This window comes from Euprymna scolopes, chromosome 19 (genome assembly GCF_053919585.1).
Source record: "Euprymna scolopes isolate OS-2025 chromosome 19, ASM5391958v1, whole genome shotgun sequence".
NCBI classification, from domain to species: Eukaryota; Metazoa; Mollusca; class Cephalopoda; order Sepiida; family Sepiolidae; genus Euprymna; species Euprymna scolopes.
This window is the reverse complement of record NC_136500.1, coordinates 105,678,794-105,689,270: the sequence shown is the minus strand read 5'-3', so window position 1 is coordinate 105,689,270 and position 10,477 is coordinate 105,678,794. Positions and strand designations below refer to the sequence as shown.

The 10,477-nt window shown below is 39.6% G+C and overlaps 1 pseudogene; it reads right to left on the bottom strand.

The window, feature by feature from the left end:
* Positions 1 to 8,140: 8,140 nt before the first annotated feature.
* On the bottom strand, positions 8,141 to 8,309 carry LOC145240468 (U2 spliceosomal RNA; annotated as a pseudogene).
* Positions 8,310 to 10,477: the final 2,168 nt, after the last annotated feature.

Genomic DNA, 10,477 nt, shown 5'->3' with positions numbered 1-10,477 from the left:
ATTTAAAAGTTCGACGAAAAGGCAAGCTAATGCGGTCCAAGCCAGCGCAGTTGCATCAGTTGCCGGAAAGGTTTTACAGTGCTTTACCATCTGCCTATCTGGGCTAAAAAATTAATTTTTTTCAGGGTTTATTTTCTTCGCCTTTGCCTTTCCCAGTGCATCCAAAAGACTGGTGAAAATTTGAAAGCATTTTCAATGTTGATGAAAATAACAATCTTCATTGTAGTTATGGTTGTATCAAAATGAAAGCGAAATCCTTAAGTGGTTCTTGTTAAAAAGAGTCTGGAGAAAACATGCGAATTCCGTAATGGTGAAAATTTTGAAATATTTCCAATTTTGATGAAAACAACGGAGATCTTCGTCTTAGTTATTTTCAAAAGTGTTTGCATTATACAGTATGAAACCATTCAAGATCACAATAAAGATGTAATATTTTAAAAATAAAAGAGAAAAGTCCTAGACCATTTCTGCCATATAATATTGCCTCCAGTTTCATAAATGAAGAAACACGTATGCAATTAGTAAATAATGAATATGCAAATATTATCTAAATGCACTTATATTTTTCTTGGTGGGTGAATTATTATAGGGTACAGAGTTTTGATAATAATAGATTATGTTTTACAAAAATTGTAATTGCGAATTAGTGAAAAAAACACAGAGAAAAAGCACCTATAATTTCATTAGAATGTAGTGATCACAAAGTGCTGCAAAATTATTTTAAATTAACTAAATATTTTAAAATTAACTAAATATTTTTAAATTAACTAAATATTTTAAAATTAACTAAATATTTTAAAATTAACTAAATATTTTAAAATTAACTAAATATTATTTGGTTAAGAAAAATTTTACTGGTAAACATTTATGCATAATTATAAAAAATAAATATAAACAATATTTTTATCTTGAGGAATAAGTTTTTCGTTCATGAGCTTTTGTCCGTGTTTGGATTATTTTTGTGGACTTTCGTCTGATCACCGCTATTCCCCCACTCCTAAAATGAGATTCTACTTTTTTTTTTTTGAAAACCTTAAAATATATTCAAGAATTTTACACATAAATTTAAAGTTATAGTAGTTCCAATTTTAGTTTAAGAGCAGTAGACCAAAACTTTTTCCTTTCATTATTTTTTTTTTGGGGGGGGGGGTATTACTTCTCAAGCTATTACACACGGTTTTATGATCTTACAAGTAAAACCAAGTTTAGTTGGAAAATGTTAGTGCACATCTATAAAACGTTAGAATGGTTTGAGAATGATAATTATTTTACGTTCAATTTATATACAATACTGATCTCTCACTCTAAATTCTAAAATATGTGTTTTTATTTCAACCAAAATTCTCAAGGTGATCATATATAGCTAACTAAGAGAATATAGTATCATTTTAGTGAGGGTAGACTTAGAATTAAAATCTATAAATTAAAGATTATGTTATGCAGTATTAACTATTATTTCTATGTATTATTATTATTATTATTATTATTATTATTATTATTATTATTATTATTATTAACTGCTTTTCTTTTTTAAAAATTAATCCAACACATATCTGTTATATTTATAGTCGGGATCAAATCTTTATAGTCGGCATAAAAGGTATGAACTGCCTTTTGGAAGAAAGGCACAAAATAGTTAACTATCCTACATTTCTTATGTTAAGAATGGTTTTCTAAATAGTAAGTACGGGCAATAATGGCGGAAAAAGGATAGGGGACATAATTTTGAAAGCCGGTTTATCATAATATTTTGTAGGTTTCCCACTGATTTTTATTAACAGAGAGTCACACGTGGTTTGAAATGAATGTGATTATTCTCGGAGAGAAAAACAGTCATTAAATCATGTAAGCGAAATGCGCGTGCGCGTGTGTGTGTTCATCACATAAGATAACAGTTATTCGACATGACATTGTTCAAATAAGAATTAATTCTCGTTCGATGTGGTAATCTTCCATGATGAGAATTAAGGTGCATGTGCATGACACGCAAATTCAAGACGAGGGATTTAACGCCTCCAGCGGCGGAGTTTCATTGACATCGAGTCTTGGGAAGACATAAGAAAAACTGGAATAAAACTGATTTGATTTTCGAGGCAAATCCTTATATAGCGGTGTTCTCGAACGTTACCTCTTGTTTGCTGTATCACTGCATGAGGAAACGTAACATAGTTCATTTGTCCTATGTGTGCGGGTGGTCAAATCGTAACGTTGTGTGCTTAAGTGTTTTGATACTCGTGGGCGTTGAAAATGGTGATTGCTACGAAAATGTTGTTTGTCGAAGATTTGTTCAAGCCTTCTGTTGCAGTTGCTACAAGTCCCCGCAACACTTATCAAAGAACCTACTGTTGAATTTATAAGCAAGACCTTTCTGCTTGCGTGCTGATAAAATGCAATTGTGATGTTAGTCTATGTGTTAACTTTTTTATTATCGATTTTCAATACCTATCGGACGAATTACGATACAAAACCTATCTAAGAACACTCCCAGACACATAAAGTACATTTGTGGAAAATTTCCAAAATATCAGCCAAGCTGCTTCGGTGTTTATCGGGGACGGACTTTCACTCACACACGAGACGCACACAAATGCCTTATATATATATATATATATATATATAAATGGGACGATTCCAATATTTTTCCCAATTCCGTACTAAATTCCCGATCCCGGTCCCGATTCTTTATAAATCTCTAAATATTTAACTATTTGGTTGTGTTTTTCTCTGATTACCGTAGAAAACACATGTTAAATGTGAAAATATTTTCCTATACATAAAAATATACTTGTGGGGGACGATCTATCGATTTTAGCTTCACTAGTTCAATAAATATTTATTATTCTATCCGTATTACCAGCAATGAAAAATTTAGCTTTAAGCAACATCAAATAAAAAGACAATTAAAATAATCGTTTTGGCATCGGAAAATCGGTACAAATTTTTCCGATACCGATTCCGATACCCTCAAATATTTCGATTTTTCAGATTCCCGATTCTAATTCCGATTAATCGTCACAATACTATATATATATATATATATATATATATATATATATATATATATATATATATATATATATATATATATATATATATATATATATATATATTAATGTTGTTACGATTAGTAGCAATAGAGAATCGGAAAAATTAGAACGTCTAGGATATCTTATGATCATTTTCATAATTGGAAAGATTTGAGCCGATTTCTCAATCCTTAAATCGATTTAAAATTTTGCATTGTTAAATACTTACTGTTTTTAAACTGCAACTATGATACAAATCTGTATATCATAATAACAAAAATACTACGTGAATTTATTTTACTTGTGCGAAAAAATTGGATTTGTATCTAGTTCTTTAGCATTGTCAAACATTACAAGAGTTAATTTTATTTTTATTTCGGACTATTATTCTCATCTTTATTAGTTGTTTTCATCTTTATTGGTTGTTGTTTTTCACGATGTTTCGGCTAATTATTCATCTGGCCTTCGTTAGGTGGTAACCGCGACGGATAGGAACTTCGAATCTCCTAACTGCATTCTCGGCAATCACTGCCATCCGTAGTTGTTTTCGTCTCACCACGTTTTGGCCAAGTAAACCTCTGGATGGTTTTGGGTAGGATTGAAACCGCTATCTTCAGACAATGTCCATCTGGAACTAATGGGGGTAAATATTTATTTTATTGACAAATAAAAATTCTCAATAAAAATGTGGCACAAGACTGAAATGGGGGAGTAATGTTGACCTAACTAACATAACGTTAACTTGACTAGACTCTTTCACCAAAATATCAGAATCACTCTGTGGAAATCCTAATTAAACCCCGATAAATACAAATATATATACATGATGTAAGGGGTTGAGGATACAAATCTTATTTACAAAAACGAATGAGAAAATTTACAATGCAAAAATGGTGCTTAGTAAAAGAACCCCCTCACTAATAATTGTGGAAGGTAGAAAGTTTTGTCAGTCGAAAATATGTAGGTCCCCAGAAAACTGACTTTATTGAATAAACACCACAAAAATGGCCTACATCACTGACAAAACAGTCTATCCGTCACCTAATGGGGCCAGGAGTGGGGATTATCGAACCAAAAGAGGGGGGAAAACGAGGGCGATGGGACAGGGGCAAACTAAAAAGGGATTGGGACGATGGCAACATGCATACTCTAGCTAAGTAAAAATCGAACAAAAATGCCTAACTAGCCGATTCTAGGTGGTCTTGAAATCTAAGCAAATTCAAAAAAAAAGAACTCAAGATCAGCTCCATTCACTCTACACAGTCGCGAAACTTTCACTCACCTGTCGTTGAAATTTGCCGGAGCGAGTTTCACCTTTTCCAGCTTAATTCGCATTTTCAGTCGATATTTGAAAATGAGAACACGCTGGGGAGCAGTGAAGATCTCATCTCCGTAAACCTCCTTCTGTCGCGTCGTACAAATCACGCCTCTCATAACTGCTAGCAAACACAGAAAAACGTAGCGTTCTTCTTTCTTCATGGTCGGTGCCCAGTTGCAGCACGGGGAAACCAAATCCAGCACAAAAAAACGCCCGTTCAGCATGCGAACCGTAAAGCCTTCAACTAACTCATACAACAGTCGAACGATGGCGCAGTGGAAGAAAACATGATCAAGGTCTTCCTCCCAATCTCCGCATCGAACACAATTAGGGGCCTCCGTAAAACCCGCTGCGTAGAGTCTTTTGCCGACCCAAAGAGCATTTCGAATTACCAGCCAGGTGAGTGATGCCTCGTAATTATCGAAGCAGCTCGACCCAGGCGCCCAAGGCCATATTAAGCGGCGCTCCCCCTTCGTAAAACCGAACTCGTCTCGAACGGATCCCCTTACTATGGCCTAATATAGCGCCTTGCGAGACAACAGTTTCTCTCACCCGTAGAAGGAATCTCAAGGCCTTCTGACACTCGCGATAGAAAGGGCACTCGTTTCGGGGCAACTTGTGTGCCCCCACCTTTCTTAGTATCTTCCATCCAGAAGACACCGTTTCCCTCACTAGGTGCGCACATTCGAACCAGGTATATCAGCCTAAGAGTGTGTCTAATGATTTCCACACTAGGGGTACCCATACCGCCTTCAGACGGATGCAGGTAACAGACCTCCCGGGTAACCATGGCTTGCTTTCCGCGCCATAAGAACACGATAAGAGCACACACCAGATCAACTAGTGAGGCCTCTGGGAGTGGGAGTACTGATAGACGGTATAGTATTAGGGGTTAGATATGAGAATTGCATACCTCCGCACGACCCTTCAATGACAGATTTCTCAAGGCCCACAAATGAGATATGACCTTGACCGCTTCCAGTACTACCGACCAAATTTTCTGCAGCTGGAGGTCGGGGTCAAACCAGACGCCGAGTAGCTTGCATGGCCCATCAGTCCAACCAAAGGGTCCCTGAAGGGGCATACCTATCAAGGCACCGATACGTAAGCCAATAGACTTAACGTAGTTAATTATGGCCCCTGTGACCTGTGCATACCGACTTGTTTCTATGTCGACGACTCTAATCTCGGCACTGCTCGTTACAAGTATGGTCACGTCGTCGGCATAGGTGGTATACTTTACTTGGCAAAGAAATCCCACAAAGGACCGGATTCACATGAAGCTGGCGCAAATATGGCTCAAGCGCCAGCACATATAGCATCGGTGATAACGGACAACCTTGACGGATAGATCTTGTTAACATGAAAGGCTTCGACCTCACCCCATTCACTTCCACCATAGCACCAGGGTTGGCATACAAGAGGTGAATCCAAGAGCGAAACTGAGGACCAACCCCAGCCGAGCAAAGAACAGCCTCTAGGTAATGATGGTCAACTCTGTCGAATGCTTTGGACTGATCTAAATTGATCAGCGCGGCTTCTATGTCTACTTTTTCTACGAGCAAGCGTATTGTGTGCAAATTATCTTGAATCGTCCGGCTCTTAACAGAACAAGTCTGTTCGGGACTTATTAGACGGTGTAAGACAATCTGCAGACGATGTGCTAAGATCTTGGCCAAAATCTTTAACTCTGTGTTTAACATCGTTAAGGGCTGGAAATTACCTATCCCATCCCTTCCATTTTTATCTTTGCGCAGCAATTTAATGATCCCCCTGGTAAAGTACTGAGGTATGCACCCGTTCCTAAACCAGGAGTTAAAAAGTATTGCCAGCAAAGGAATAAAAATGGGCGACAGCCTCAAATACACCTCGTAGGGCGGGCCATCAATCCCGGGGGTCCTGTCTAGCCCAACCTGTTTCAAGGCCTCAAGGACTTCTTCCTCTTTTATGCTACCTTCACACCGAGCCGCTTCGGTCGCCTCAAGGCAAGAAAAGTCGGCTAAATAGGTATCAAACTGTTCAATAGTCAGACCAGGCTCCTTGTTGAGAAGCTCCTGAAAATGAGTTCGAAAACCCTCCAAAATTCCGTCATTCAATGTTACGGTTCGTCCGGCTGGCAATGTGACACTGGCGATGTGTCGATCAGCAGAACGTCGAAACTCCTCTGCACGCAGTTCAGCCTTAACTATAGTATAACTAGCATATCCCCTTCTCCACCACCCTTTCTAATCTATCTTCTAGACCGCTTTCGCTGCTCTAGAACTAAGGTTAAGCCGACGACTAAAATCAGCAGCGAAGGACCTAATGACTTTTTTAGGTTACCCCACCACTTATTCCCGATAATAGTCCCCATCAATTCCCTCTGTATGGTTAGTAGAAGCTGTTTCCGGAAGTCCTTCACATCGAACAACGACGTGTTGAACTTCCAGTAACTAGCCATCCTAGGTTTAACACTATCTAAGTTTACTCAACCCCAGACAAGACTATGCTCCGAATAAACTATATTATGAAAACTTGGACAGTCTAAAAGCCCTAAGTCGACTCTCCTAACCAAGAACTGATCGATGTGACTCGAAAGTTGCACCGGATCGGAGCCGCGTCTACCTATCCAAGTCCGTGCTAAATCCCCGGGTTTTTCGTTTCGAAATTTATCAACAAGATTAAACTTATCGACAAAGTCTCGAAACACCTTAGCATCACAGTTCTGGTTAGTAGCCCTTGTGGTATTAACCCCGCGATCTAACTCCGGATCCAGGACCGCATTCCAGTCTCCCGCTAAAACTAACCGATGAAACGAATTCATGAAAGGCTCGATTTGCCGAAAAAAGGAAACTAGCTTAGTACGGTTATTGGGCGCATAAACCTCAATAAAACGAAATGCCACATCCTTTACGGTAACATCCAAAATGTGCAATCTTCTCTCTGGATCTGCATAAATAGGGTAACACGATGCATCAAGAGTGCGCTTAACTAGCCAGGTAACCCCCCTTCTTGCGTTGGTATCAAAATATGCTGAGTAGAGCTGAAAGTCTCTAAGGAGCACATCCTGATAGTCACTTGGAATAAAGTGAGTTTCCTGTCAGCAACATACATCCACACCGAGGCAATGAAGGTCGCGTGCAACTCGAAGTTTACGAGAGGCGTCCCTCAACCCTCGGACATTCAAACTAGCTAATCGTAAGGCAATCTTCGTTTACTTAGGGTTGGGAGTTTAATAGCCCTATATAATGATGGGTGCATTTTAATAGGGACCCTCCAACATTAATTTTTTCATTTCAGTGATTTCTCTGTCGTTAAAGAAGGCTACAGGAGGAAACAAGTTGAAAGAGGTATTGGCCTCCTCCAACATCGTCCAACCCCCGTTGGCTTCCTCTCTAGGTCTAACTACTGTTAGAATTCTATTTGCTTTGGGGAAGTTTTCAGGGTTAGATATCTCTTTTTTATGTAAAGTTTTAAAGGGTAACAGATTTTTATAGTTCTTAGACTTGTGTGACTTAATAATTTCTCTTTCTGCTGAGATATGGTCAACGGCGTTGCCTGAAAAATAAGGCCGATAGCCATTAGTCGCGTGCTCTTGTGTAATGAATGAATGCGTGAATGTAGGATTGACATGAAATTCTTAAAGATAAACTAAAATGACCTGAAAAATAGGTTGAAATATCTTAAATAAATAAAAAGTAAATGACTTAGAATGACGTTAATGAATTAAAGATGAATTGACTGATCTTAAGAATGACTTGAATGCTTAAAAATAACTGGAATCCTCAAAAAACAACTTGAATGATCTGGAGAATGCCTTGAATAGATTTGAGACTGACTGGTTGTAAAATCGGTGATCATTTTACATTAAATTAATACAGAAAAGTGATCCCCCACTTTATATCAAAAAGTTACAAACATAAGTACAGCATGTAGTAAGAACAGATACTACACTTTGATCTTGGCCAAAAGGCCAAGAAAAGGGTATTTATTTGCTCCCCCACCGACCAAATTAGGCACAAGGCCGATTTTTAATTTGAGGAGTGAAGGGGAAATGGGGACTAACTCCCCGGGGAGTAGGAGAGCTGGATAGTGACAATTGGTATGAAGGGTTGCCCCTACATTGACCAAGGTCTTACATGTGGGGTTTGTATTTATTTGCTCTCCACCCAGCAAATTAGGCACAAGGTCAATTTTTAATGTGAGGAGTGAAGGGGAAATGGGGGCCAGCTCTCCGGTGAGTAGGGGAGCTGGATAGTGACAATTGGTATGAAGGGTGGCCCCTACATTGCCCAAGATTTTATATGTGCGTTTGGTATTTATTTACTCCCCCACCGAGCAAATAAGACATAAGGCCGATTTTTAATGTGAGGAGTGAAGGGGAAATAGGGTCGAATTCCCCGGGGAGTAGGGGAGCTGGATAGTGACAATTGGTATGAAGGGTTATCCCTTCATTGACCAAGGTCTTATATGTGGGGTTTGTATTTTTTTGCTCCCCCACCGTGCAAATTAGGTACAAGGTCAATTTTTAATGTGAGGAGTGAAGGGGAAATGGTGGCCAGCTCCCGGGAAGTAGGGGAGTTGTATAGTGACAATTGGTATGAAGGATGGCCCCTATATTGATCAAGGTTTTATATGTGGGGGCAACCCCACATATAGTCTTTGCTTGCAGTATCTGACGGAACAGATACTACACTTTGAGATATTAAATCCTTTATTCATGTTAAAAATACAGTGAAAATCATCAATGAACAAAAAACTTTAGACACATGGCCAACTCAAAAGGGCGGATTGTAGGGGTCGTTGGTCATCCTTGTCACTCCAGAACTAAACCAAATCCAGAGTTTCTACCAGCTAGTATCTTCTTTCACCAAAATACCGCATTCACCCTTTCATACTGGGGGACGTCTTACTTAACTCACAATTTTTAAAACATTTTTATTGACGTGTAAAAACAAAAAAGATAACAATAAAATGGTACAATAATTCATTTGTGTCGAAGGCGGAGAAAAAATAAATAAAAGGTGATTAGTAGGACCCTTCCAACCCCGTCTAGTTGAACAGACTGCCCGTTCCACTAGGTTTGTAAAAGGAACCTCACTTCTGTGGGTCAGTCTATAAGTGGGGATGCCCTCTAGATGGGGGTGAATGGAGAAAAGAAAATTTTGTGGGTAAGGAATGGGGGTTAGTTTGTATTTCTTTCTCTCAAAGATGGGTGAAATTTAGAGCAGGGGGTAAAAACAAAAATTGCAAGAAGGAGGGGGTGGGGATCTTGGAGACTTCCTAATCGGGGAGCGATGCAACACACACTCAGCTAGCTGAGAGGCTACTTGTTTAATTTTACTTTACAGAACTGTGCGTTCCACACTTAGGCGGGGAACACATTATTCAAATTTGGCTCCTTTTCATACACACAGACTTGCTATATGTATCCATCTTCTATCAAATACCGTGCGATGCAGCCTGCTTCTATCACATATGATCTTCACCGGTAGTTGGTGTTTAAAGAAAGCGATCAGATCCTGATCAGAAAAAGACAACACTCCCTCCAGCAACATTGCAGATGCGACGTCCAAATCACCATTCTTGCCACCGCCAGGATCGTAACGTAGACCATTTGTCTTTGCCAGTCCCATGGTGGCCTCATGTTGTCCACGATATTGGATACGGTAATTGGGCAAGGATGCTCAGGATCAATGCGAGCCATCACCTTGCTGACATACGACCAGTACCGGTGGAGTTCGCGGCAACCAGAGGAAGCATTACAGTTGTTTCTACGGCCATTGTCCCACAACGGGGACAATCAGGCGACTCCAAAAACCTGGAACTGCATTGTATGTTGTTGAGTGGAAGTGCATTTCGGGTCAATCGTCAGGTTAGAGAGAACTCCAAATTGTTCAGCTAACTCGAACCTGGCAGCCAGCTCCACTCGGAGCAGATCTTCCTGCTGCCAACCCAAACGCGCACATAGTGGGTCGTCGGCAGCCCCCTTCACTAGATCTCTGTGGAATTCCCTACGGGTAGCAGTCAAAAGGTCGCTGGACCTTGGTAGTCGTTTTAGCGTGGCTCGGCACTCTTTCATGTAGGCAGATTTTCCCCGTGGCCTCAAACGGCTCTCGATAGAAGGGTCGAGAATGAGGTCGGGGAAGGCGGC